The 12,623-nt window shown below is 38.9% G+C and overlaps 1 protein-coding gene across 1 annotated transcript in view; it reads left to right on the top strand.

Annotated features, from left to right (window-relative positions):
• Nucleotides 1–12,623, top strand: part of LOC136856737 (AP-5 complex subunit zeta-1) — a 216,093-nt gene that overhangs the window by 115,237 nt on the left and 88,233 nt on the right. The window lies entirely within an intron of this gene.

The following is a 12,623-nucleotide window of genomic DNA, read 5'->3' as shown; positions in this document are numbered from 1 at the left end:
TGTTTGTTCTTTCCTTTTCTTCCAGTACGCTTTCATCTGTGCACGAAGTTTCTTCTTTCTGTCTTCAGACCACTTTGAACCAGTCTTTTTTACTTTCCTACCTTGGAATCCTTCTATTTTCAATACTTTTTCCCGAAAGCCTTCTCTATTATTTATTTCTTCTGTTGTTATATTGTTTTTTCTAAATCCTTTCTTACTTCATTGACCCAGCTTGTCGTTGATTTCTTACCCCACAAATATCTGAAAATCTTACTGGTTAATCTACTATCTTGCATTCAATATAAATGGCCAAAAAACATGTCTCCTTTTTCTCATTACATCTGATATATTTTCTATTTTTTTATATATTTCAGCATTACTTTGTAATTTCCAACCTTCTGCTGTGTTTTGTGGGCCTAATATTTTCCTCATGATTCGCCTTTCTAGTATTTCTAGTTTATAATAATATTATTATTATTATTATCATCATCATCATCATCATCATCATCATCATCATCATCATCATCATCATCATCATTATTATTATTATTATTATTATTATTATTATTATTATTATTATTAGATGCGAAAAAGACCAGAAAACTGATCACGCAAAGCTAACTTTTGTTCATTTCCTTTTTTGCCAGGCAGCTTTCAATTCTTCTCTCATCGTGGTTCTTCGTTCTTCTGTCCACTTAGCTCCTGTCTTCTTCTTGTGGTTTCTCTCTGACTCTACTTCCCACTTGTTGATTTTCGTTCTGTAGCAGGTTCGGTCAGTGATGTCGGCCACTTTGATTCCTGATTTTTCCAGGTCTTGGCGGATTTCCATTGTCTACCTATTTGTTTTGATGTTTTCTGTTGCCTCAAGTAAGATTCTTGTCGGTCTGTTTTCCGGAAGGCGTTTGATGTGTCCGTAAAATTTCAGGCATCTTTTTCTGTTGTTGGCCACAAGGTTTGAGAGCTCCTCGGTTTTTGTACAAGATTGCAATTATATCCTTTGTCACTCAGTTTTGGGCCGAGAATTTTCTGATGATTTTACGTTCCTCTTTCAGGATGTCTTCGAGTACTATTTTCCTGTGGAGATCCAGTGTTTCACTCGCGTATAGTATTTCAGGTTTGATCACAGTATTGTAATGTCGAATTTTGGTGAAGATTGAAAGGCATTTTTTGTCGTAAATGTTTTGCGTTCGGCCGAGGCCTCTCTTCATTTTCTGGATTCGGACCTTGAGGGCCTTCTGTTCTTTTCCTGTTGGTACTATAATTTCTCCGAGATATCGGAACTCAGTTACTTTTTCAATTGTGCCAAATTTTGTGTTCAAATTCTGGAGGCTGCAGTGGTTGCACTTAACCTTGGGTTTTGAGAAGGAGATTTGTAGGCAGAATTTTTCCGAGCATTTCTTGAGGGTTTCGATTTTGCTGATTGCCTGTTGTTGATTTGTTGCAAGGATTGCGAGATCATCTGCAAAAGCGAGACTGGAGATTTTTACATGTTTTCTTGTCATACTTAATGGTTGCCAATTTCCTCGAGCTTTTAGAGCTTGTTCCCATTCTCTCATGATTTTGTCCAGGGCTATGTTAAAGAGTAGTGGGAAAAGTCCATCTCCTTGTCGGACACCGGTTTTTTTCTGAAATTTTTCAGATATATTTCCCATGAATTTTACTTGGGAGGTTGTGTTTGTGAGAGTTAGTCTGATGATTTTTTGAGTCTTGTTGTCCAGTCCATATTCACTCAGTGTTTGGAAGAGGGATTGCCAGTCAATGGAGTTGTATGCTTTCTGGAAGTCCACGAAGGTGCAGATTGTGGGTTGTTTTCTTGTGTGTTGCAGTTTCAAGATGGTTTTCAGGTTGAGTATCTGTTCTGCACAGGATCTGTGGGGCCTGAAGCCCGCTTGGTATTCGCCTATGAGTGGTTCTGGTTGTTCCTGTGTTCTTTGGAGGAGGACTGCAGAGAGGATTTTGTATGGAAATTCTAAGTTCCCATAGAGGGAATTAGATATTTTTCCACCAATAGAGCATATAGGATTTTGTATGAGACTTGCACCAGGGAAATTCCCCTGTAATTGTTCACATCTGTTCGGTCATCTTTTTTGTGAAGTGGAACAAGGAGGGCGTTTGTCCAGTTTTCTGGTAGTTTTTCCGTTGTCCAAATTTCTTGTATGATTTGTGTGAGTTCTTGGAGAGAATTCTTTCCTAGATGTTTAAGAAGCTCTGCTACGATGCCGTCGTCTCCGGATGCCTTGTTGTTCTTCAGTCGTTGTATGTGTCGGTGTATTTCTTCTTGTGTAGGTGGGGATGGGTCTGGGTTTGGGTTCGGGTGGGATTTAAGTGGAAACCTTTCCGTTGGTTCTGGGCAGTAAAGTAGTGACTCGAAGTATCTCGCGAGTTCCTTGGTGTTTTCGTCATCTGTGAGTGCCAATTTTCCGTTTTGTTTTCTGAAGCAGAGGTTCTTGAGCGTGTACCCATTTAATCTGCTGCGGAAGACACTGTAAAAATCTCTGGTGTTGTAGTTGCGGAAGTCCTATTCGGCCGACTTCAGTTGGTCTGTCTGCAGACTTCGCGGAATTTTTCTTCGTTTTCAGGTGTACGGTTGCTGATGAACTTCTGGTATGCGTTTTTTCTATTCAATATGGCTTGGTCACATTCGGTGTTCCAAAACGGGTGTCTGCTCTTTTTCTGTAGTGGGATTTGCTCTGATGCACTCTTCATGATTTTGTCGTGAAATTCGTTCCAAGTTTTGGCTGGGATTTTTTCCCACATTTCCATGAGATTTTATGTTTTTAGTTGTGCTGTGTCCAATTTTTGTTTGCCTTGGATTTCTGGTAGAAGCGTTTTGGGGTAAATTTCACTTTGATTCTTGTTAGATAATGGTCCGAGTCAATGTTGGCTCCTCTGCAGACTTGAACGTTGTGTACTTCTTTTTGTGCTGGGAAGGAGATGGCGACATGATCGATCTGGTGTTTGCCGCAACAGGTGTTGGGTGATTCCCATGTGAAGAGCTTATTGGGGTTTTTCCGTAGGGATGTTGACATGATTTTCAGTCGTGTTGTTGACAGAGCTCGATGAGGGGTTTGCCATTTTTGTTGGTCTTTTCGTGTGCTGAGAATCTTCCTGCGGTTATTCAGTAGCACTTTTCTTTACCAATTTTACCATTGAAATTGCCGAGGAGAATGATTGTGTCTTTTTCAGGTATTTTGATGAGTGTGGTTTCAAGTTTGTTCCAGAAGTTTTCTGTTTGTTTCTGATCTTTGCAGTCGTTGGTGGGTGTGTGGGCATTTACAAAGGTGTAGTGGCGATTTGCACAGCGAAGTCGCAAGGTCATTAGTCTGTTGTTTATGGGTGTGATCTCTTCTGCAGAGTTCACGATCTTTTTGTGTACGAAAAAGGCCATGCCTAACATTGGTGTGGCTTTTCCTACTGTTCGTGTAGTTTTGCTCTTGAAAATGCGGTAGTTACCATATTCTAATGTCTCCAACTCAGTGAGTCTGGTCTCTTGTACGGCGAGTAGCTGGATTTTTTGCTGATGTAATTCCGATGTTAGAGAAGTTTGCCTACTTGTAGGAGTGTGTTTATGTTTAGCGTGCCGACGTAGAAGGGCGTTTTAGTGGGAAGTTTGCCAGAGAGCTCCGACTCTCTCTTTCGTGTCAGCCCGGCTCCTCAAGAATCCGAGTGGCCGGTTGCCACCTTCGTTTTCAGCTGGCGGGTGGATTGGTTACCTCCTGGAGTAATGTTGTTCTTACTTGCACGAATCATGGTGTGCTTGTTCTCAAGCGATTGGATTGATCCCGAGGGATCGGAGTACAATCAGGTGGGTGAGTTCCTGAAGGTTTTCTGAGGCAGGCACTCCGACTCGGAGTACAGACGTTGACCAGTTGCCGCACCAAATAGGTGAACTGACGCTACTGGATTTATTATTGTCCTATGCCGTGGGCCATCTAGTGGCTCTTCCGCCTTTAGGGACAGTTTCCCACCCCAAGGGCAAGAGAGTGCCCTGAACCTCTACCCGCTCATCCGCCCTCCGAAGAGGCCGTTGGCACTTGGTAGAGGAGGACCACTTATACCGGTGGTCACTCGGTTTGTGGACGCAGTTTAACGTCATGTCCAGGACATTATTATTATTATTATTATCATCATCATCATCATCATCATCATCAAATTGTGCCCTTCCAGAAAACTAGTGTATTGTGAATGTTTCATAAATCCTTCTTTATCAACATTCTTATATCATCTGGTGTTCACAGCTGTAGAACAGGTAGTTTAAATCAGTTCTCAGTTGAATTTGGATTGTATTGTGACAAGAAGGTGTGTGCTAGTTATCTATAAGTGCATTTTGTTTGCTCTTCTGCTTAACTTAGATTTAAACTGTATTTGTATTCAGTGAAGAACTGAATTTTCACCACCTCAATTTTTATTTATACTGACTGTGAAATTATTTCATACAGTGATTCTGATCATGACTAAATGGTTATGACCCCACAGTTTTAATAGCGAATGGGAGGAGCAATACTTTCCTTAACTTGAATATACATGCGATGCCAGACTTCACACTTATTACATAAGAAAGATTTGTTTAAAAATATTCAGTCAATATTAACCTAAAGGTTTCTGTACTACTACTACTACTACTACTACTACTACTACTACTACTACTACTACTACTACTACTACTACTACTACTACTACTACTACTACTACTACTACTACTACTACTACTACTACTACTACTACTACTACTACTACTACTACTACTACTACTACTACTACTACTACTACTACTACTACTACTACTACTACTACTACTACTACTACTACTACTACTACTACTACTACTACTACTACTACTACTACTACTACTACTACTACTACTACTACTACTACTACTACTACTACTACTACTACTACTACTACTACTACTACTACTACTACTACTACTACTACTACTACTACTACTACTACTACTACTACTACTACTACTACTACTACTACTACTACTACTACTACTACTACTACTACTACTACTACTACTACTACTACTACTACTACTACTACTACTACTACTACTACTACTACTACTACTACTACTACTACTACTACTACTACTACTACTACTACTACTACTACTACTACTACTACTACTACTACTACTACTACTACTACTACTACTACTACTACTACTACTACTACTACTACTACTACTACTACTACTACTACTACTACTACTACTACTACTACTACTACTACTACTACTACTACTCGATTGCCAAAAGTCGGGTTTGCCCCAGTACATGGAAAGTTTGGACGGCCCTACTATAACACCTACAACACTATAATATACCTGTAAAAAAAATCACACTACTTTTAAGCGAGTCTACTCTCGAAACTATGGCTCCCTTCTTAACAAAATAACTTTGTTCAGGAGAAGGAGGCAGTCACTTTCAGCATCTTGTGTAAATTAAGTTTACTGGGCGAGTTGGCCATGCGGTTAGAGGCCTGCGGCTGTGAGCTTGCATCCGGGAGATAGTGGGTTCGAACCCTACTGTCGGCAGCCCTGAATATGGTTTTCCGTGGTTTCCCATTTTCACACCAGGCAAATGCTGGGGCTGTACCTTAATTAAGGCCATGGCCGCTTCCTTCCAACTCCTAGGCCTTTCCTATCCCATCGTCGCCATAAGACCCATCTGTGTCGGTGTGACGTAAAGCCACTAGCAAATGTAAGTTAAGTTTTACTGTTTATTTTTAGTAGTGTCTCTTGGAAACAATCTGTGGTGTTCACTCTGTTGATAGAGAGAGAATACACTACTTTGGGCCTGGCTAAATCAAAACAGTCTTATCATCTTGTTAATTAGTCTTTGTAAAAGATTCCGGAGGTAAAGATTCCCCTCATTCGGATCTCCGGGAGGGGTGTACAACGAGGTTTTTAAAATATGGAAGGAAGGAGAAGAAGAAAGAAGAATTATTGCGGATAGGGACATGGAATGTTCTAACCCTTTTACAGGAAGGAAAATTAGAAAACGCTAAATATGAGATGAAGAGAAATAATTTGGATGTACTTGGAATGTGTGAAGTGAGATGGAGTGGATGTGGAGAACTAGAAAGCGGTGACTTCCGAATGTACTATTCGGGTGAAGATAAAAATGGATTGCATGGAGTGGGAATACTGATTGGAAAACAACTGAAAAACAAAGTTATGAAGGTTGAATATATCAATGGAAGGATTATGATGATAAGACTGAACGGGAAAAGAAAAGACTTAGTGATCATTCAAGTTTATATCCGACCTGTAATCATTCTGATGAAGAGGTAGAAGAGTGTTATGAGAAGATAGATCAACTCATTGAGAAAGAGGAAAAGAATGCATGTATTGTTGTAATGGGTGATTGGAATGCGGTTGTTGGTGAAGGATCAGATGGTAAGACCATTGGTAAATTTGGATTGGGAGACAGAAATGAGAGGGGAGAAAGTTTGATTGAATTCTGTAATGAAAATTGCATGGTGGTTGGAAACACTTTGTTTGACAACCACAAAAGGAGAAGGTATACTTGGATATCTCGATTAGATGACAAGAAATATCAAATTGATTATATAATGATACAACAACGGTACAGAAACTGCCTAAAGAATGCTAAATGTTACCCAGGAGCAGACATTTATTCTGACCATATATTAGTTGTAGCAGAGGTAATGATTAAATTGAAAATAGTATGGAAAGGAAAGAAGAGAGAAGAAATTAATATTGAGAAACTGAAAGATAAAGACAAGTGTAGAGAACTAGAGGATGAGTATTGTAACAATAATACATTAGGAAATGAAACAGAAAATGTAGAAAGGAGATGGGAAACTTTTAAAAATGGGATAAAAGAAGCAGCTAAGAAAACGCTTGGAGTCAAGGAGAGGAAAAGGGCAAAGAAGGAATGGATAACATCAGAAATGATAAGTAAAATGGAGGAACGCAGGAAATGGAAAACAGTAAATACAGAAGAAGGAAAGCGTAACTACAGGAAGTTAAATAATGAATTAAGAAGAGAAACAGAAAAGGCAAAGAAGAAATGGTTGACAGAAAAGTGTGATGAGATAGAGCAACTGGAGAAAGAAGGGAAATATGACTTGATGTACAAGGAAGCAACAAATATAGTATTCAGAGAAAAGAGAAGGAACAACAGCAATAAGGAAATAGAGGCTACAGATGGCACAATGATATATGAACCCCAAGAAATAATGAAAAGATCGGAAGAATACATAGAATGGCTATATGATCGGGACAATCAACCAAATGAAGAAGAACTTGAATTAGAGGAGGAAGATATGGTTAAAGAGGATGATAAAGGGGAAACCATACTGAGAAGAGAGATCGAAGCATCACTGAACGAGATGAAAAATAGAAAAGCAATGGGAATAGATGAGATTCCTGTTGAACTGTTAAAAGCATTAAATAAGAAATGAAGAAAGGAGTTGATTGGATTATGTAATCAAATATACATGACAGGAAAATGGCCAAAGGACTTCAGTGAAATCATCTTAATCCCTATGGAAAAGAAAAAGAACAGCAAAAAATGTGAAGAACATAGGACATTGAGTCTAATTTCACATGCAGCCAAAGTCTTACTGCGGACGCTCAACAGAAGGATATATGGAAAGCTGAATAACTTTATAGGTGAAGAACAGTTTGGTTTCAGGAGAGGAGTTGGAACAAGAGACGCCATTGGACTTCTGAGGGTGATAGGAGAGAGGTACATAGAGAAAAACAGGAAGGTTTATGCTGTATTTATTGACCTTCTGAAGGCTTTTGACTGTGTCAGATGGGACAAATTGATGACAATCCTGAAGAAACATGGAGTTGATTGGAGGGATAGAAGTCTAATAAAGAATTTGTATATAAACCAGAGAGCAAGAGTGAGAATAGGAGATGAGTTGAGTGAAGAAATTGAATTAGGAAGAGGTGTAAGACAGGGCTGCTCTTTATCACCGACACTGTTCAACATCTATCTCGAAGAAATAATCAATGAAAGTTTTAATGGAAATAGTGGAGTTTGTGTTGGAGGTAGGAGAGTAGAATGTATAAGATTTGCAGATGATATGGTTGTGATGGGAGAAAACGAACGTGAAATGATACAAATGTTAGATAAACTCAACATGAAACTAGAAGAATATGGAATGAGAATTAATAAGAAGAAGACCAAAAGCATGATAATTGGAGGAAAAGGTAGAAGTTGTCATATTAGTATAGGAGGAGAAGAAATAGAGCAAGTCAGTAACTTCAAGTATTTGGGAAGTATGATCAGAGATGATATGTATTGCACAACAGAAATTAAGAAAAGAATTGCCATAGCAAAAGAAGGCTTTAGGAAAAAATCAAAATTATTTTGTGGACCACTAAACAAAGATTTGAGGAACAGACTTGCTAAGTGTTACATTTGGAGCATAGCGCTGTATGGCGCAGAGACTTGGACATTGAGAAAGAAAGATGAGAGAAGATTGGAGGCACTAGAGATGTGGGTATGGAGGAGAATAGAACGAGTGAAATGGGAAGACCGGGTAAGGAATGAGGAGGTATTACGAAGAGTTGGAGAAGAACGAAGTATGTTACAAACCATTAGAAGGAGAAAAATGAACTGGATCGGACATTGTTTGAGGAGGGACTGTTTACTGAAAGAAGGAATAGAAGGAATGGTGAAAGGTAAACGAGGAAGAGGAAGGAAAAAATATCAAATGTTGGACAATATCCAAGGAAATAAATATTCGGACATGAAAAACTTGGCGCAGGACAGGCAACAGTGGAAGAGGTTCATCCCATGACAAGACCTGCCATAAGGCAGAATACCTAGATAGATAGTTGATACGATTGCATCTCACTGCAAAAACCACTACAGTAAAACCTTGGATTGCGAGCAGTTTGGTTTGCGAGTGTTTTGCGAACCAAGCAAAAGTTTAAATGAATTGTAACTTGATAAACAAGCGAAGTTCTGCATAACAAGTAGTACTTTTCTGTCTTCTGAGCACCACATAACCACAGTAATGGGCCCTGTGAAGAAAGAAGTTGCAGAAGAAGGCACTAAGAAAAAAGAGATGAATACGGTGGAAGTTAAGGAAATAATCAAGAAGTATGAACGAGGTGTGCATGTGCCTGATATTGCGAGATTTTACACCAGGTCTTCATCAGCTCTTTGTACAATATTAAGAAGGAAAAACTAAAGGGTCTGGATGTAGCAAAAGGATTCTTGAGAGTATCAAAGCAACAACCATGTGTTCTAGAAGATGTACAGAGGATGCTCCTTGTGTGGGTCATTTTATATCAGTAACATATTTTTGGGTTGTGGAATGAATTATCTGCATTTCAGTCATTTCTTGCAGGAAAATTAGCTTTGATGTATGAGTGTGTTGGATTACCAGCATGTTTGCAAAACGAATTATGCTCGCAATCCAATGTTTCACTGTAGTGATATTGAAGTTCATCACCACCTTGCTTCGAAGGGAGCACTTCTCCATCTAGTTTTCTTGCAGTGCCCCTCGTGCACATATTCCCTTTGAAGCCTGGTGTCTTGGCAATTTCACAGACGTGAAGTAGTTGTCAAAGAATATTTTATTCCCCCTTCAACCTGCATGAGTGAGACATTAAACTGTAACTGCTACGGATTACATGACACAAGCACAAGAATAATAATAATTTAAAAAATTAAACTTCATGAGATTTGAACACATTTAAAATGAAATTAAACACACCCCCAATTAATACTACAGAAACAGCGTAGAGGAATAAATACCAGGTTAACCAACATGACAACTATGTGAAAGGAAATGCAGAATAGGCTGGAAACCCTATTAGGTCCATGAGAAGGTTGTGCATTGCATCAAAACAGAAATCAACAGTGATCCCTTTCTGAACACTTAGTTTTACTGAATTAACAAAAAAATTAAGGTACAAGCAAATTAATCAGCAGCACAACCATAGCAACTCAAAATCAGGTAAAAATTGTTCTAAATAAACATGAGGCTCAAATCAATAATGTTTAGATCAAAAACAATTATATATTACAAATGTATGTGCTGCTGCACATCCATTACTAAAGACATTTCTACCTTGCTTTCTTCTTGAAGCAATATTTAACCTCAGTACAAGCATATTTCGTTACAATTGTGTACAATAAATCGTGACAGTCAGCTATCAGAATTACAGACGATGGCCATTTGAAATTACATTAAGAAAAATGAAATCAATGTGAAAATTATACAGTTTACCAAGGGCTAATCCCTTATGACGAATAAGAAAGGGACACGTTGAACCATTTACTAAGAGATAGATAGTTGCAAGAAATAAAAAATTTAACATAGAAGCCAATTAAGTTGCTGCCTTTCCTAAAACACTTCAGAAAAAGGCACATATCTTCAACTGGTATATATTAAATTGAAACTGAACTACCAGAGGGCAACCCCATGGGAAATTAAAACTTTACATGTTCCTTATAAGACCTTAAACGCACGTTACATTTATATTTAATTAGAATATTCAAAATAAGAAAAGGGAATTGCCTCCTAAGATAAAATAGGTATGACTCCCTGAAAGAGCTAAGTAATTTTGAAGTTAAAAATTGGCGAATGGGAAATATCATGGGCAAACTCTGGTGCACAAATTAAAATTTTCATTAAAATTTACATTTAAAGTTAAAACCCAAAAACAGAAACAGTGCTCACCCAGAGGGCCGGTAAACCCATCTCTGGACAGACGGAGAAGACGTCTGCTCCCTTCGCCGGTCAGAAATTCAAGTCGACGGAAACAAGCTTGGCTCTGGCCAAGTTGCCAGAAGCCAGAAATAGGGCAATCAGGAGATGACCAATTAGGGTACGGGAATATTCGTGGCTTTCACATTCACCAATAAGGAACTTCGTTATTTTGATCAATAAGGTCTCACTCTGCATTTAGTCCAGTAAATTCTAGAATGATGCAGTTGCGACTTCACCACAAATGACATGTGGCAAAATAGTGTATTTCACAAGTTACCTATCCCATTAAAACATCCCGTTACACAATACAAAATTTCTTCAAACACAAAAATTTCACCTTAATTATTTTAAATCGAAATTTTCCATACGTGTTCATTATTTGTTTTCTACAGTAAACCCGAAATAATATTTTAAACAGCATAGTAAACTTTAAGTACGATGAACATCGTATACACATAATTTCTTCAAGTTACGTATCGAGAATTCCCATTCCAAAATTAAATAACACGGTAATAACTTCTTAGAACACAAAACAAAATTCTAACATAGTGACTCTTCTTTTAGTCCTCATCAAATACCACAAACACCGGTCACATCCCCCACCCTCCCCCTTTATCTTTGAGTTCTTCTTCTTCTTTTCCTGCCGCGTTTCCTACACCTGTGGGGTCGCGGGTGCGAACTGCGTCGCACGTGTGGATTCGGCCCTGTTTTTACGGCCGGATGCCCTTCCTGACGCCAACCCTCTATGGAGGGATGTAAGCACTATTGCGTGTTTCTGTGGTGGTTGGTAGTGTAGTATGTTGTGTGAATATGATGAGGAGAGTGTTGGGACGGACATATACACCCAGTCCCCGAGCCAGAAGAATTAATCAGAAGCGATTAAAATCCCCGACCCGGCCTCGAATCGAACCCGGGACCCTCTGAACCGAAGGCCAGTACGCTGACCATTCAGCCAACGAGTTGGACCCCCCTTTATCTTTGAGTAAAGTTCGAAAATTAAAACTTTTACATACGGAATTAATTGAGGGGTGTTCACATTGGACACACGACACTGGTATCTTGCTCTCATTCTTGACAGGAACGTCCATTACTGGTCAAAGTGTCCCAACTTTTGGTATTGCTGACCTCATGCAGCTACTGACTACGGCCGATCGCCAACAGCTCCATACACCATCAGTCCAACCAGGGCAATTAGGAAACTTCATTTCAGCTCACCCATATAGCGAACTGACTAGTAACACCCAGTGAAGTGTGGCGCAGTGTAGCACAATTGGTGCCACCAGGAACATCTGGCCACTCCATTCCATGTCGGATAATAGCGACCCCATAGTTCAATGTGCTCTCCAAACAGGCACAGTAGGTTGCACCTCGGATGGACCCACTTGTAGTAGCCACTGGAACATAAACATATCCGCAGCAGAAAGGGGAATTTATGAGGCAAAGCCATCGTCCAGCACTTAATACTTTTTTTACAATTTTCTTTACGTCACACCAACATAGATAGGTCTTATGGTGACGATGGGATAGGAAATACATACAATTTTACAAAGTTTATTCCACCTACTCATTACTGTACAGTAATTGCAATGTCTATAAATACATTACAATATGTTATCAAGGGACTAGTTTTGACCCTATGTGGGTCATCATCAGCCTAAATAAGATACACTTTTGATTTGCCGATGTCCTAAAACAAAATTACATTGTGGAAATAAAAAATAAAATAGTGAACTGTGTATGTGGTGCGGTAATATGCATTAAAAATGGTGGAGTGGATGAAATGTTGAGAGATGACATTATGTTGTACTGATCAATGACAAATAAAATTTCAGGTTTACATATGTTGCAATTAGACTGTAAGAATAGTATCACAATGATTTTCTACAATGATGATTAAAATGTTGCCCCTTTTTTATTGAATACTCTAAAAT

This window comes from Anabrus simplex, chromosome 1 (genome assembly GCF_040414725.1).
Source record: "Anabrus simplex isolate iqAnaSimp1 chromosome 1, ASM4041472v1, whole genome shotgun sequence".
Classification (NCBI taxonomy): domain Eukaryota; kingdom Metazoa; phylum Arthropoda; class Insecta; order Orthoptera; family Tettigoniidae; genus Anabrus; species Anabrus simplex.
Note: the sequence above shows the minus strand (reverse complement) of the source record. Positions and strands in the feature narration are given on the sequence as shown.